General features: G+C 45.4%; 1 long non-coding RNA gene across 1 annotated transcript in view; it reads right to left on the bottom strand.

Annotated features, from left to right (window-relative positions):
- The window catches only part of LOC119087651, an 86,655-nt gene extending 70,995 nt beyond the window's left edge, over positions 1–15,660 (bottom strand). Inside the window, exon 1 of the long non-coding RNA XR_005091157.1 lies at positions 15,525–15,660. This is a non-coding gene — a long non-coding RNA (uncharacterized LOC119087651). The remainder of the gene's footprint in view (positions 1–15,524) is intronic.
- Between the last annotated feature and the right edge of the window lie 274 nt (positions 15,661–15,934).

The raw sequence follows: 15,934 nt of genomic DNA, 5'->3' as shown, positions 1-15,934 counted from the left end.
GGGCAGAAGGGATACTAGAAATGCCTGTCAATGTCTTGATTTACAGGGATCTTCTCAGTAACTTTATAGCTTTTCCAAGCTCTGGAAAATCTGGAGATTCAACCCTGGACCTCACACAAACTGGGCAAATGATCTTCCATGAGCTACACCCCAGGTCCAGGGACTTTTATTCCTTGAATAGCTCCTGATGCCCTGTCTGTAAATCCCTGTACCAGAAACTATGGGAGGCTCTCTGCTCAATGTGTCAGACATAAGAGTTGTGATGAACTACTGCGCTCACAACAGACTCCACCCTTTTCTGGGGTCCTTGAACTAAACTACTTAAAAATGCATTTTTCCAGGTAAATCTGTGCCATGAAGCAACCAGCCCATAGGATCAGAAAGGGGACCAAATTCTTCTATGTATCCTTGAGAGCTTGGAAGATGGCTCAGTCAGCAGAAGGACCTGAGTTTGGATCCCCAGTACCCATGTAAAAGCCGGCATGCCTCTAGCCCCAGTACTGTGGAGATGGAGGCAGGATGATCTTTGGGGCTTTGTGGCCAGGCAATCCAGCTGAAATGGTGAGCTCCAGGTTTATCAGGAAACACTATCTCAAAAAATAAGTGGAATAGGCATGAGCAACGGCTCAGTAGTTAAGAGCACTTCCAGAGGACAGGAGAGTCCGGTTCCCGGCACCCACAATGGGCAGCTTACAACCACCTGTGACTCCAGCTCCAGGGGTATTCAGTGCCTCTGGCCTCCATTGGAACCTGCACTCACATGTATAACCCCCACTCAGACATACAAGCATACATATAATGAAAAATAATAAAAATAAATATTTTTAAAAGGGTGAGAGCCATAGAGGAAGACATGATTTCAACCTCTAGCTTCTGCAAGCAAGTATACACATTTGGACGTGCGCCTGTGCCAACCATTAAACAAGTTCACTCACAGACTTAGGAGAAAAAGGGAATGGGGAAAAGAGAGAGAACAGCTAGCCTGTCGCAGACAAGACCCCGAACCCCTCAGAAGGGGTAGAAGTCGTTGTCCCCGCCCACTTCAGGTCTACAGCTCACTGTGGTGTAGAAGATGGATGCCATATGAGTGGAGTACAGGCCAGATAAAAAGACGGCAGTGGGAAGGGAGGGGATGACTCAGCCCTGACTCTGCCTGCACTGGCTGTGTGACCTTGGCCAATGGATTCTAATGTTTCTCCAACTGTAAAACGGAGCAAAACGACCTGATGTGGCTACCGCCAGTGTGGCCAGAGAGTGGGCCTGAAAGAGATCACTAACAACTGAGTGTCTCCCTCCCCTGGTCTAACCTTGACTATCTCTTCTTTGGAGGTCACCTGGTTAATTTTAGAAGGAGACAGGTGATGTTTGGATGGGTATAGTGAGGCACGCTACCTTGTTTGTTTTTTTTTAAAAAAAAGAAAAGAAAAGAAAGAAAGAAAAGAAAAGAAACTTAATTTCCAAGCTTCCTCGTGGCAATCCGGTGACAGAAATAAAACCAGGCAGTTGTTGCTATGCAACATCAGCAGCTTGCCCAGGGACCAGATACATCTTTGCTGTTACTTATCTTTACTGGAATCTTGAGTGATATTTTTCTGACTACCCAGCATTAGCCTGTTCTCATTACGTAAAGGCACAGTACAGTGGAGAGCGAATGTCTGGGAGGGAGTCCTGCCCTGAGGTTCGATGAGGTCCACTGTCCCTCGGAACTGGCTTTCTGGATCCTCTTTTCGTTTCTGGTTCTCTTTCCTTCGTTTTTTTTTTCTCCCACTTTCTTCACTGTAGTTAAAATGAAGATTACAAGTAGCCAGGTGTAGTTCAGGCCTGTCACCCCAATACTCAGGAGGCTGAGGCAGGAGGATTGTGGGTTTCAAGTCAACCTATGCTACAAAGCAAGAGCCTAAATTAAAAAATAAAAACAAGGGTCATCAGGTACAGGTGCCCACCAAGCCTGGAGACTTGAGTTCAATTCCCCAGGACCCACATGCTAAGAGGAGAGAATCAACCCAAATTATCCTCTGACCTCCACACCTGTGCAAGAGCAGAGCGAGAGAAAATAAATAAATAACAAATAACATGGGAAGATATGTAAAGAAAGATCTGGTTTTTCTTAGCCTTTTTCTTGGTGGCAGACTTCTTAGTCATGGGTGATTTTTAAAGTGTTCTCTTTCTCATGGTTTGAAAGAGGTTTGTTTTTGTTTTGGAGGGTTGGTTTTTTTGTTTTTGTTTTTGTTTTTTGGAGTTTTGGGGGGGTTTTTTTTTTGTTTTTGTTGTTGTTGTTGTTTTGAGGTGGAGTCTTGCAAAATCGCCCAATATTGGCCCAGAACTTACTCTGTAGCTAAAGCTGGCCAAACACGTGTTGATCTTCCTGCTTCAGACTCCATACTGAGATCACAGGCAAGTGCCACCACATACACAGCACAACTTCTTTCTTTTCAAAACAACAAACAAAGAGACCTTGTCTAAAATTTGGAGCCTACAAGATGCCTCAGCAGGTGAAGACAGCTGCCACCAAGGCTGAGATCTGAGTTTAATCCCAAGATCCACGCGGTGGAAGGGGAAACTGACTTACAAGTCAGTCTCTGGCTTCGTGAGACCCTGTCTCATAAACAATAACAACCGCTGGCATCAGCCATGTTCTCTGTGCATTATTCTTCGGACTTACTTTCTTTCAACACATGAGTTCGGAAATGTGTCTCATCCCCAAGTCCTCCCTCTGCCCGTTTGTCCTAGCCTGCGGAGCTCTCTGGTTTCCGCCGTCTGCGCCTGCCCTCCCCACGAAAGCACGTGCTCCAATTCCTCAGGCCGTGTCTTGGCGTTCTCGTCCCATTGGCATAATGGCAGACATGGAGGGGATGGGCAGAACACACAAAAGGCAGAGCGGTTACTCAACCACGGCTGGATTGTGAGACCAGGCCAGAGGGACAGCCCCAGGAACCTGGGGGGAGGGCGCGTCACGGAAGAAGGTGTGCAGGAGTCAGGAGGACTTTGTGCTAAATTCAATAACATGACATTCCTGTAGCAGGAGACACTGGGCTGTGGTGCTGGGGCCTGTCCTGAATGAAGGTCCTTCAGCCTGCCTCCTGCCAGTGTTTGAATGAATTCCAGCATTCCTGGTACTGGCTGCCAGCAAAGAGAATTGGTTAGAACTGAGAAGGGTCCCCAGAATGTCCGCTCCAACTCTCAGACACTATACAACCCAAAGCCCCAAGCCTGAGAGACCGGCTGCAACCACACAGCTTGATCCTCTTCCGGGCCTTTATATACCTGAGTGCTTACTTCCTTACTTATTTTTACTGCTCTGCCAGTGAGTCACATTCCCAGCTTGTTTTTTTCTAATTTGAAAGAACTTCTCCTGCAGCCCAGGCTGGCCTCAAACTCACTGTGTGTCTGAGAATGACCTCGAACATCTAATCCTCCTGCCTCCACCTCCAGAGTGCTGGAATGGAATTGCAGGCAGAAGCCTGGTTTACACAGTGATGGAAGTTGAGCCCCATGCATGCCAAGCAAGCACTTTACAAACTGAACTACAGCCCTGAGCCAGCTTTCCAGCTAATTAGGACATAAGACCCCACTCAGTGTGCAGACCCCACCTCGAGAGGGCACAATTTAAAGAAAGACCACCTTATTGCCTAATTCATGACTAATTAGTTAATTAATCTCAGAGAGAGGGCAAAGAAGATCCAAAGCAAAAATGAGCATGTTTTCAGGTTATGGGGATTGTTGGTAAATTGAAAACCTACCTCAAAGTGCAAGATAAGCAAGTTCGTGTCTCTCTCCTTGGTGTGTCTTGTCCCTGGCCTCCAACAAACACTCATGTGACAATACAGGTGAAGCACCCACTGCCTGCACATCTGACCCCAGACAGTGAGTGTGGGTAGAAAAGCTCTGCCCAGCCCCCAAAATACACACAGGTCCTGGGCAAGGCCAAGTCTCACATGGAGCAGAACAAAGGCAGAACTATGGGGGAAATTCTCGAAAAAGGGAGACAGAGACACGCACAGAGAGATACACGCAGAGAAAATGATTAATCCTCCCTGGGAGGAAGAACAGATCAAGGGCCTGGTGGAGGTGTGGTTTGGGGTCTTACAGGGTACGTGGGAGGGGAGAGCAGGGTGTTCTGTGATGACCAAGGTGAGAGGTGGGTGTGTGGGGAAGGAATCAGGGATGAGAGGCCGGCCAGACAGGAAATGCACAGGAGAGAGCTGGGAACAACAATGATAAGGGTTTGATTACTAAATTCATTTGCATATTTATGGTGCACTTGAAGAAGAGAAAGATGTTCAGGTATGACATCCGGGCTTATCCTGAGAGCCACAGGGAGTGCTTTTAATAACCAGTGCACCGTGATGGGATCTGCGCTTGTGTGGCAAAGCCTTTCAGATTCTTAGACTGACCCTTCAAACGCTCAGTGAAATGAGCAAATCTTGTGTCTCTCCACGGGGGAACAGACTGTAAAGCCTCGGCTGCATTTACAAAGTCGAGGATGTTTTCAAAGACTCATCTTCTTCTGCCTGCTAAATCCTGACTAACAATGGCTAGGAGTTAGGATAAGAAGGAGGGGTGGAGAACGTGACACTGGTGTCTCTCCAGGCACCCCTTGAAGCTCCCGACGTTGTGAAGCTTTTACACTTTTTTATATATTTATAACACACGGAGTGACCCCCTAGCTACCCAGACAGATAATAGCAGCCACCAACATTTGTAAGGCTCTCCACATTAACAAAAGATGTGTATTGCATTTTCTGTCTTGACTCTCGCAACAACTCCATAGTTCGATGCTATGTTTGTTCCCATCTTAGAGGTAAGAAAACTAAGCTTCAGAAAGACAAGCCGTCTTGGGTAGTTGGCTCTGGATTCTCTGACTGATGACCTTTCTTTTGTATCCTGCCGCTGAGAGCAGTGTGACTGATAGTTACTTTTCTCCTTGCTGTGACCAAATCGACGACAAAAGCAACTTAAAGAAAGAATTACGTTAGCTCACGGTGAAAGGGTATACGCTTCCTCCTGGTGGGGAAGGGCTCACAGTTTGAAGAGCTACCGTCCACCATGACGCGGAAAGCACCATGCAGGAAGATGTGGCAACTAGTCTCCCTGCAGCCACAATCAGGAAGCAGAGGGCAATGATGCTGGTGTGCAAGTTCCCCAGGACCTCAGTCCCTGGAAAGGCATCTCTCACATTTAGGGTGGGCCTTCTCCCCTCCATTAGCAACACAGAGATAATCCTTTATAAATGAGCCTAGAGGCTTGTCTTCTGTGATCCCTGTCAGGATGACAGGATTAACCGCCACACAGACAAATGCAGCAGCCAAGTCACCTGCACAGAGCTGAGAACAGTATTCTGTACTGAGGGCTGTCTCACATGTCTGCTAATGATCCTGGCCATGCCCCTGTCCCATAGAAACAGTAACATCAGATGGCTGGTGTCAGAATGTTGCAAAACCAATACTCCCCTGGGCAAAGCACAGAGCAAATGATGAGCTTATCTATTATCTATTCAGTGCAAGTGCCTGCCTCTCTCCCAAAGCCTAGACAACCATCCATATGTTAAACTTGATGACAAACTATTTTCACCTTGAACTTGCCACTATCGTGAAGACAAGGAGAAAAAACGGGTCTTATCTCTACAGACTGCGTCTTGAGGGCTACAGAGAGACAAGAGTGTGCTTGTGCGGCAGCCACACCGGCACACGCTGCAGGGATTCACACCAGCACAGGCTGCAGGGATTCACACCAGCACAGGCTGCAGGGATTCACACCAGCACAGGCTGCAGGGATTCACACCGGCACACGCTGCAGGGATTTTATTTTCCTTTCTATTTCTTTTTTCTCGGTTCTCTGAGGCAGGGTCTTGCACAGCCCAGGCCTGCTTCCCATTCATCATTCCCCCTGCCTTCGCCTCTCAATCGCCGGGATTACAGGTATACAGTCATGCCTGCCTCTAACTCAGGAACTTGGAAACCTCATTTTAAGCTAGACTATCAATGGCCGAAGTTACTTGACCTTGCAGACCCTGAGAGGCCTTATCTAGAAAAGAATGGAGCTCAGCCAGTGCACTCTAAAATCCTTTTCTGTTCACAGGGTGAATTATTGTTTGCATAAGTGAAATAGGCATGAATTTGAATAGATTGACTGTTTTCTGCGTAGGATATTCTGGCACACACCTGCAATCCTGTCACTGGAGTCCGAAGTAAGAGAATTGTATATTCCAGGCTAGCTTGAACCACATAGTGAGAGCCTGTCTCAAAAGCACACACAGACACACACAGCCTCCAGGGAGATTACCAGGAGCTGTTTTTTCTGTTTGTTCACTGTGGTTTTGTTTTTTTGTTTTTCTTTTTCTTTTAAGAGAGTGTCTTTGTAGCCCAGGCTATCTTCAAACTAGCAGCAATCTTCTACGCATGAGCTACCACACCCAGCTTAATGCCTATTTCTTCATTTCTTGCTCTGAACCTTGAATGACCACTTCCCACCTCCAGGAGTAAGAAGGCTTGCACTGATTCACCAACAAGCAACCATAAGAAAAAGGCCAGAGGCACAGGGAGTGATCTCTTGAATGGCACAGCTGCAGGAAGAGAAGCCCTGTTCCCTCTTCTGTCAACAAAAAAAAAAGAAAGAAAAGAAGAAGTGGCAGAGATAGGACACTAATTGAAATTCCAGTAAAGAACTTCAGGAGACATTTCTCCAAAGAACAGACCCAATGGCCAATCAGCCTATGAAAAGATGCTCAACACCATTAGTCATCAGAGAAATGCAAATCAAAAATGCCATGAGATATGTCATACAATGTCACACCTGCTGTGATCAAAAGTACCTGGGAAGTGGACTGGGGATGTAGGAGGTTCGCTTGCCTGGCACGCAAAACAAACAAACAAGCAAACAAACAAAAAACCTGTTTGATCCTCCCAACTACACAAAAGGAGGTGTGAAGGCACACACCATTAATCTCTGCACTCGGAAGGTAGAGGCAGCAGGATTAGGAAATTCAAGGTCATCCCAGGCTCCAAAGTCAGTTCCAAGCAAGTCTAGGTTACCTGAAACACTGTCTCTAAAACAAAGCACCAGCAACAACCAGAACTAAGAAGCCATATGTGTCAGTGAGGTCATGGAGAAACTGGACCCGTCGGCCACTGTGACTAGTTAAAGTGGTGTGGATGACCAGAAGAAAGGTAGGGATGTGCCACCACGTTTCCCACAGCTCTGTGTCTGACTCAGTCTCCAGGAGACACGCAGGAGAAGAGGGGAGAAATGGAAGGTATCAGTTGTCCTTTCCTTCTGGACCCATGGAACCACCAGCCTAAGATGAAACATGCATGGAGGTTGGACCTTTGAATTTGATATGTCTAGTGTTTGAACCCTTGTGTCCCTCCAGAATGTACATGCTGGCACTTCATAGCCAAGGTGACAGTATTAGAAGACGTTATCGTTCATATTTACTAAAGGGATTGAAAGAGGGAGTTCAAATCTTCAGTCTCCTCCACTGTGTGAAGACACAGCTTCCATCCTCTCCAGAAGACACCACAAGACCCATCATGGAAGCAGGGCAAACCGTCCCAGATAGCAAAGGTGCTGGCACCTTCATCCTGGACTCCACCACAGTGAGAGACAAATTCCTGCTCTTGATAGATTACCCAGGCTGGGGTAGTTTGTTATAGCAGCAGGAATAAGCTAAGATACAGCTTTTAAAACTGGAAGGAGGTTATCCTGAATAGAGCAGAGTAAGAGGAATGAGAACAATGGAGCAAGCAGTTAGGGGAAGCAGTTCTTAGAGGCAATGGCCCCACATAGACAAGCTGGTGGGTGTTAGTGACCAAATAAATCTCTCATATCTACATGGTAGTGAGTTCAGTTGGTGTAATAAACAAGTCGAACATTAGAAGAAACGTGTGCCAGGATTCTCCCATACCCATTCTCCAATTTCTTTCTTAGTAAGAAACTTGTTATGGTCAGCTAAGCAATGGTCCATTCAGACAGGCTGGTGCTAACACCTGCAGCTTAATTTTATGTGCAGCAGATATAAATGATAGTATCACAAATAGCTGCAAGTTCAAACATAGAAAAAAAGAACCTGTTCCCCAACGGCTGTGAAGGGAGATCTTACACCAGAACTTTTGCTAATGACTTCTGGAGAGTTTCTTTTGACTTCACAATAGCACCCCTCCCTCATCAGTATTTTTGCATCTTCAAGATGAGAATCTGGGTCCAGTTTTAAAACGTTGAGAAACTTGTCCAAGGTCACACTGCCAGTGACTGCATCTGACAAAGCTAGTCTGTCTCATTTCAATGCCATGTTGTTTGCTTTTTTAATTTGTTTGGACGTGTTTTGGTTAGGTGGGGTTTCTATTGCTGTGACGAGATGCCATGAACATGCAACTCTTATAAAGGAAAACATTTAATTGGCTGGCTTACAGTTTCAGAGGTTTGGTCCATTATCATCATGGCGGAACAAGGCAGCGTGCAGGCAGACAGGGTGATGGAGAAGGAAGTGAGAGTGGAGAAGGAGCTAACATCTTGATCCAAAGGCAACAGGAAGTGAATTGTGTCACTGGGTGTAACTTGAGCATAGGAGACCTCAAAGCCCTCCCCCACAGTAACACACTTCCTCCAACAAGGCCACATCTACTTCAACAAGGCCATATTTCTGAATAGTACTACTCCCCTTGGGGGCCATTTTCTTTCAAACCACCACTGGATGTGTGTGTGTGTGTGTGTGTGTGTGTGTGTGTGTGTGTTGCATGTGTGTTACATGTGGTTATGTTCATATATGTGAGTATGGGCACAAGCATGTCACAGTGCATGTACGGAGGTCAAAGAAAAACCTCAAGCATTCTCCCACCTTGCTTGAGGCAGGGTCTCTATGTTGTTTGCCAATGTGTACAAGACTAGCTGGCTGGTGAGCTTCCAGGAGTTCCCCTGTCTCCATCTCCCATCTCACTGGAGGAACACTGGAGTACAGATGCACTACTGCACCTGGATTATGTGATGTATGAGGGTTCCAAATTCAGGTCTTCCTTCTTGCACAGCAAGCGCTTGACCTACAGAGACATCTCCCCAGCCTCAGCACTGTGCTCTTACCCACTACACACCAGAGTCTATTTGTGTGGCCCTCTGTGATGGCTGAACTGTACCAAGTCTCTTCGAATTATTGAAGTGTATAGAAGATGATGTTAGTGTTGGGTAATAAAGATGACAACAAAATGCTATGAGATTTGCTGTCTTGGTTGTCATCACTCATATCCCAGGTCTACCATAATTTTTCTGAATAAGATGTAAATGATTAATTCTCGGGTTGCTTAAAAATTGAGTAATGCTGCACTCTCACATGGACCTAAGATCATGTTGGACAATATCCATTGAACGGATGTAGAGCAGGAAGAAATTCTGCAATAACAAACTCAAGTTTCTCACAAAAAGAAGGCAAAGATGTTGTGATTTGTGATGGGTCTATTAAAGTGGGTTGCAGGTGCTTAATCTCCATTGCAACCACATCAAGTAGGATGCTCTAAGAATATATGAAGAAGAGGGTTTCTTACTGGATAAGGAAACCCATCCCAGGAGCTCCAGAAGAGTTTTCCAATCTGCAGTTGCTACTGTCCTCACTGGTCCTGTGGATGTCATCGCCATGGCTGCTATCCTGTAGCTCCACCCAAAACCCTCACCCTGGGTTAGCCCCAGATCACTTTGTTTCCCATCCAGCCAAAGGTTGGATGAAGCCAGTCTCTCTTCATTGCGCCAACTCTGGTAAAGGGTCCCTTTCCTCTCAGCCTCCTTCCAGTTTCTCATTTAGAGCATGTTTGGAATAAGTTCCCTTGATATTAAATTTTAGGGCATTAGAGTGATTCTCCTAGAGCCCAAATATTAGTTCCAAGGTCATACTTAGCATTTCCTCCAGCCCAAACAATAGGCTACATGGGATTTGTGGCCAGTATTCAGAAGCACCAGGGATCCATGACTGAGTCAAAAAATTAGTCTCCCATTACCTTCAAATCGAACCCTTCATGGAGATGTATTTGTAGAATTCATTAAAGAAACTGCTGTGTGTGTGTGTGTGTGTGTGTGTGTGTGTGTGTGTGTGTGTGTGTGTGCACTGTGGAGGCTGGCCTTGAACTCACAGCCCACCAACCCCCACCTCCCAAGCACTAGGATTATAGGCACACATCATCACACCCAGCTTGTGTATGTGTAACTTCGCAGTGATGTATGCCTCAGAAATCTCAGTTTGCAGAGAGCACAAATCCACTCTGCAGAGCCTGATAGAGTCTCCTCAGAAAGCGCAGCAACACGGCTAAGCCCTGGGCTCAAGGGAGCCTAAGCCTTGATTACTTTCCTCGCAGGTCTTGCTGCATGATGGAGCAGAGATGTTTCCTCTCTGCTTCACCAAAAAAGGCCTGGACGTCTGTGTTCTCACGTTTTCCTCAGGTCTTAACCATTGCTTCACTGGACACTCACATTTTCACTGGGGCTATTTAGACACCTGACGGACAGACAGCACAACTGACTGGAAATGTGTAGTCCATGTGACCATCGCTGTACCTTCTTTTCTGTTTTGGTCTCATGTAAGTAACACAGGGTGGCCTCGAACTTACTATGTGACCAAGGATGACTTTGAACTTCTGATCCTTCTGCCTCCACTTCTTGAGTACTAGTATTACAGGTATATCCAACCACACCCAATTTTGGAGGTGTGGGGGCTCAAACACAGGGCTTCATGCATGCTAGGCAAGCACTCTAGCTGTATTCCCCGCCCCACCCTGTACTTTCATATGGTGTCACACGATGCAATACAGAACAAACAAGACTGAGTTTCCGGCCCCTGAGCTCTCGTTAAACAACCCTGTGATCTTGAAGTCATTTCATTCTTCTATGATTCCATCTGTTGTTAAAATGCAGAAATCTATACACAGTATCTCTGGAGACCCTTTTAAAAATAACGCTTGATATGTCTCTTATGTGAAAGGTACTTTATTCAATGCATGCTTTTCTAAGTTTTTCTACAGAAAAGAAATATCAAATCTGCCTTATAATTATAATAGATACTAAGAGCATCGGAATCCAAGCATAGATATATATTTTTTAATACCTAGAGCCTCAGCACTCAGGAATTTTTAAAGGGAAGATCATAACTCTGAGGGCATCTGGGACTATTTCAAAAGAGCAAAATGAAACAAAAAAGCTTGTGTGGGGACTGGAGAGATGGCTTGGCAGTTTAGGAACACTTGCTGCTTTTGCAGAGGCCCTGGGTTCAGTTCCCAGCATCCACATGGCAGCCTACAACCATCTGTAATTCCAGTTCCAGAGAATGGGATGCCCTCTTCTGGCCTCTACAGGCAACTACACACATGTGGTACAAATATACACAGGCAGGCAAGTACTCATAAAATATAAACGAATAAATTTTATCACTCTGTAGACTAGGCTGACCTCGAACTCACAGGGATCTGCCTGGTTCTGCCTCCCGAATGCTGGGATTAAAGGCGTGCACCACTGCTGCCTGGCTAGAATAAATCTTTTTTAATACCCGTGTTAGACCATTTTAATTATGTGAATGATCATTGTCCACTCATCAATATCAGGACAGAAGAGAGAGTGAGTAGAGGCCGAGATGAACAGCTCCACACCCTGGCAGAGACAGCAAAAGAAGCATTTCTCTCAAAGTCTGGCAGAGAGTTTGCTGCGTATCTGCGACAGTCAGTTTTATGTGTCAATTTAGCTAGGCCACAATACTCAGGCATTTTGTCAAGCACGTCTGCCTGTGTCTGTGAAGATGTTTTAAAATAAGATTAGCACTTAAATCAATAGACTTGCAGTGGAGGACATTGCCCTCTGTAAGGTGGGTAGCCTCATCTAATTAGCTGAAGGCCTTAAGAAAAAGTGTGGGATTCCTCAAAGAAGAGGCATTTTGCCAGCAGTTTGTCCTCAGACTCAAGCGGCAGCATCGAGTGCACCCTGGCAGCCTGGGCCTTGGACTTGCCAGTTTCCATAATCCTGGAATAAATGAGAGAAGGGAGGGGAAGACAGATATATAGATGGATAGATAGGTGATAGATAGATAGATAGATAGATAGATAGATAGATAGATAGATAGATAGATAGTAGAAATAGCTAAATATGACAAACGAGAGATTAATAATAGAGAAATAGATGATAATTATATAGAGATAGATGGGTGGTATGATAGATACAGAAAGCATAGATGGAGAGAGGGAGGGAAGGAGAGAGGAAGAAAGAGAGAGACTGAGCCTGGTTCACTTCTCTAGAGAGCCCTGACTTCTGTGAAGATGGAGGGAGGGTGGCCCAACCATCCCACCCTTATCATAGCTTCTCCTTACACTACATTCTTTGATTCGGGAAGCTCTGTCCCTGGTGAGAGGATCCACTACCTCAAAGCTAAGTGCAAGGGGAAGTGCTCTACACACTGTAAAGTGTTGTGCACACGAATGCTCCCCTAATGGCACAGTCTTCATTTGAGCTATTTCCAGCGGAAACACTAGGTGTGCTCAGCATTATGTAATGTGAAAGGTTGAGGTGCTGAAGGCAGGCAGAGCGCACAGGGCAGGGTGGTGATGTGTTCTGCTTCCCCAGCCCACAGCCCAGCCACACACTGGATCATTAGAACTATCCTGGGAAAGAACAGAATTCGTTGATCATGCATTTGCCCCACATAGCTCTTGGCTCTAGCAATTCTCTACACCTCCAGAGACCGCTCATCTTCCTCGTCTACATTATCCAGAAAAGAAATAAAGCCAGCTGTCAGAGGGAGTGAGCTTTTTAGCACTTTAATCAAAACCAGCCTTCCTGACTCCCTGACTTCCTAGAATAAATGCTGTTTGCTCCCCAAACCTTCCTGGCTTATCAGTGTGCTGACTCCACCTAGTGACAGACGGAGAGAATGCACCCAAACTTGATTAGCAAGCCTAAAATCCTTCACATCTAAAATTCAGGTAACACAGGTTTAAATTCCAGAGACTCCCAGGGAACACCGTACATTGCTCATTTTAAGACTGCTTAGAGAGCTGGTGAGATGGCTCAGCGGTAAGAGAGTGTACTGCTCTTGCAGAGGATCTGGGTTGGTTCCCAACATCTACGTCACTTGGCTCACAACTGCTTGTTAACGCCAGATCCAGAGGACCAGGCACCCTCTGCAGGCACCGGCATGCACATGGTACACATATTTTCAGACACACATACACACACACACACACACACACACACACACACACACACACACACACACACAAATAAAAAAATTTAATCATTTTATAAAATACTACTTAAGTGTATGGACCTGGCATTCAAATATCTCTAGGCTTAATTCCCTATTTTAACTCCCACTGTTTTGCCCATATGACTTTGGACTTGTTACTTTAAACTTTATGACACTGTTTGTAAAAAAACAGGGTCAGTTGTGAAAATTTAATATAAAGTTTCTAATAACTAGTGTAAATATAGACAGAATACTTAATAAACTAGTCTACCCATAACACCCAGAAAATTATGTGGAATTTCCACAGAATATCCTTTTGCTAGACTTGATGGTTCTCAGTATAGTGATGAGGTTAAATAGGAGGTGGTGAGTAATTTTTAAATCTCTACATTAGGGCTGGCAAGATGGCTCAGCCAGTGTCCACTGCCAAGCCTGAAGATCAGTGTTCTCTCCCCAGGATCCACAGAGTGGAAGAATAGAACCAATCCCACAAGTTGCTCTCTGTGCACCACATAATCACTGTACTATCTGTATACACACATAAACACACACACACACACACACACACACACACACACACACACACATACACTATCAATGATGTAATCACACTGTGAAATATGTGTTTACATTACTACAATCAGATAGAGAAAGATTTTCCCTACAACAAATGTGAATATTTTTTCTATACTACTGTGTAAAAAATACACTCTAATTAATCGAGGATGACATTAAATGTTTTTATTAAATGTGTGTTCTGTCCCTTTTTCTGGTTCATTCTCTCATCTAAACCTTGAAGTGACCCGTGTCCATCCCTCAAAACCTTCCTCCAACATAATTTGTATTCTGCTCTGAGTAAAAATCAAGACACTGCTTTTTTAAAAGATTTATTTTTTTTTAAGATTTATTCTTTATGTGTATGTGTCTTACCTATCATGTACATACGGCATCACGTATGTACCTATAGTGGCCAGAAGAGGGCACCAGATTCCTAAGATCTGAAGTTACAGACAGTTGTGAGCTACCACACTGGTGCTGAAAACTGAACCCAGGTCCTCTGCAAAAGCAGTTGGTGCTCTTAACTACTGAGCTATCTCTCCAGCCCCATCCAAATCACTCCTTAGTGCATCAGGAGGCTTTGCTCAATGTTAAGACACAATTGTTTGACCATAACAAACACTATTCCATTCCATACCCAAGCCCCACCTCTAGAATCCGTCCATTTCAAACACTACTCTCAGACAGGGTCTAGCTCCCAGCCCTGGTCTTCCTTTTCTTTGCTCCTAGTGAATGTATGCTTAAGGTCTGGTATCCCATCTGTCATCATTTGAATCTAAAAGACTCAATTTTTCAGTTTTTTACTAGCATATATTAATTATATAATAGTGGATTCCATTTTGACATCTTCACGCATGTGTACAGTGTGCTCTGAACATGCTCGTCTCCATCACCTCCTTTGGCGCCCTCTCCCCACTCACTCTGATCTCTTTCCTTCTCCCAAATTGTTTCCCTTCAGTTTCCATGTCTTCCTTGTGTATCCATGTGACCTGGGTTAATTAGAGTCACTTACAGGAACACAGGCAACTTAACAGAGGCTATACCACTAAAGAAACTCTCCCTCCCCCCTCCCTCCCTCCTCCCCTCCTTCCTTCCCTCCCTCCCTCCGTCCCCCTCTCCCTCTCCCTCCCCCTCCCCTCTCCCTCCCTCTCTCCCTCTCCCTCTCCCAGCAACCATTAAAAGTATACAGCTCCTCAGAGAGTGCAGAAAGGGGCAGGGACTTAGGAGCCCTTCCCCCATCCATGATGGACTATTGATAGGCTCAGTCTTGCGCAGGTAATCATGGCTGATGAGAGAATGCATTGTCTACATCCTTCCCAGATGGCATTCCACACACTCTACCTCTTCTTCCAGATCTTAAAATCCTCCCACCCCTTTCTACAGAGCTCCTTCCACTTTGGAGGAGATGTCCCATTTAGGGGTGACCATTTAACAGTCACTTACTCTCAGCACTTAGACCAGTTACTTTCTGAAATAACTGTTGCCCACTACAAATACGATGCTTGTCTGACCACAGCAGCAGTAATATATAGGTATAAACATGAACATTTAGAAGCCAAATAGATAAACACATCATGTTCACTTAGCAAAACAATAGCAGTTGCTTCCCTTCTAGGGCTTATGACCTCCCCAGATGTGGGCTTTTGATCGGCTTTGCAGGACCAGACGTAAATTCCCTCCTCTGAAGCAGGTCTCAAAGCCGATCAGAAAGTGGCTGGCTACCCTCATCATAGCTGTGCTACTATTGAAGCAGTGGGCATCTTACCTGGCAGGTAGTGTGGCACGTAGGGTGGATGACTGAATGAGACTGGTGATCCTTCCCCAATAGCCTGGATCTTCCAGTACTGCGAAAGCTACACAGCAGGAGGAACTTACGGCTTAGTTACAGCCAGATTCTTCTGTGCCCTGCAACCAAAGTTTGTGATATCTTCAGCAATGATTGTGTTTTAAACCAGTGGTTCTCAACCTTCCTAACGCTGCGACCCTTTAACACAGTTAGTTCCTCATGTTGTGGTGACCTGTAGCTAGAGTTTTCCTGCCTTGCCCACAGTCAGGACAAATCTCTGTCACCTGCCAGTCCCACAGCCACTCAGACCCAACCAAGTAAACACAGAGATTTATATTGCTTGCAAACTGTATGGCTGTGGCAGGCTTCTTGCTAACTGTTCTTATAGC

The sequence above is a fragment of the Peromyscus leucopus genome, chromosome 3, assembly GCF_004664715.2.
Source record: "Peromyscus leucopus breed LL Stock chromosome 3, UCI_PerLeu_2.1, whole genome shotgun sequence".
Classification (NCBI taxonomy): domain Eukaryota; kingdom Metazoa; phylum Chordata; class Mammalia; order Rodentia; family Cricetidae; genus Peromyscus; species Peromyscus leucopus.
The sequence above is the reverse complement of the archived record's forward strand: the minus strand, read 5'-3'. Positions and strand labels throughout refer to the sequence as shown.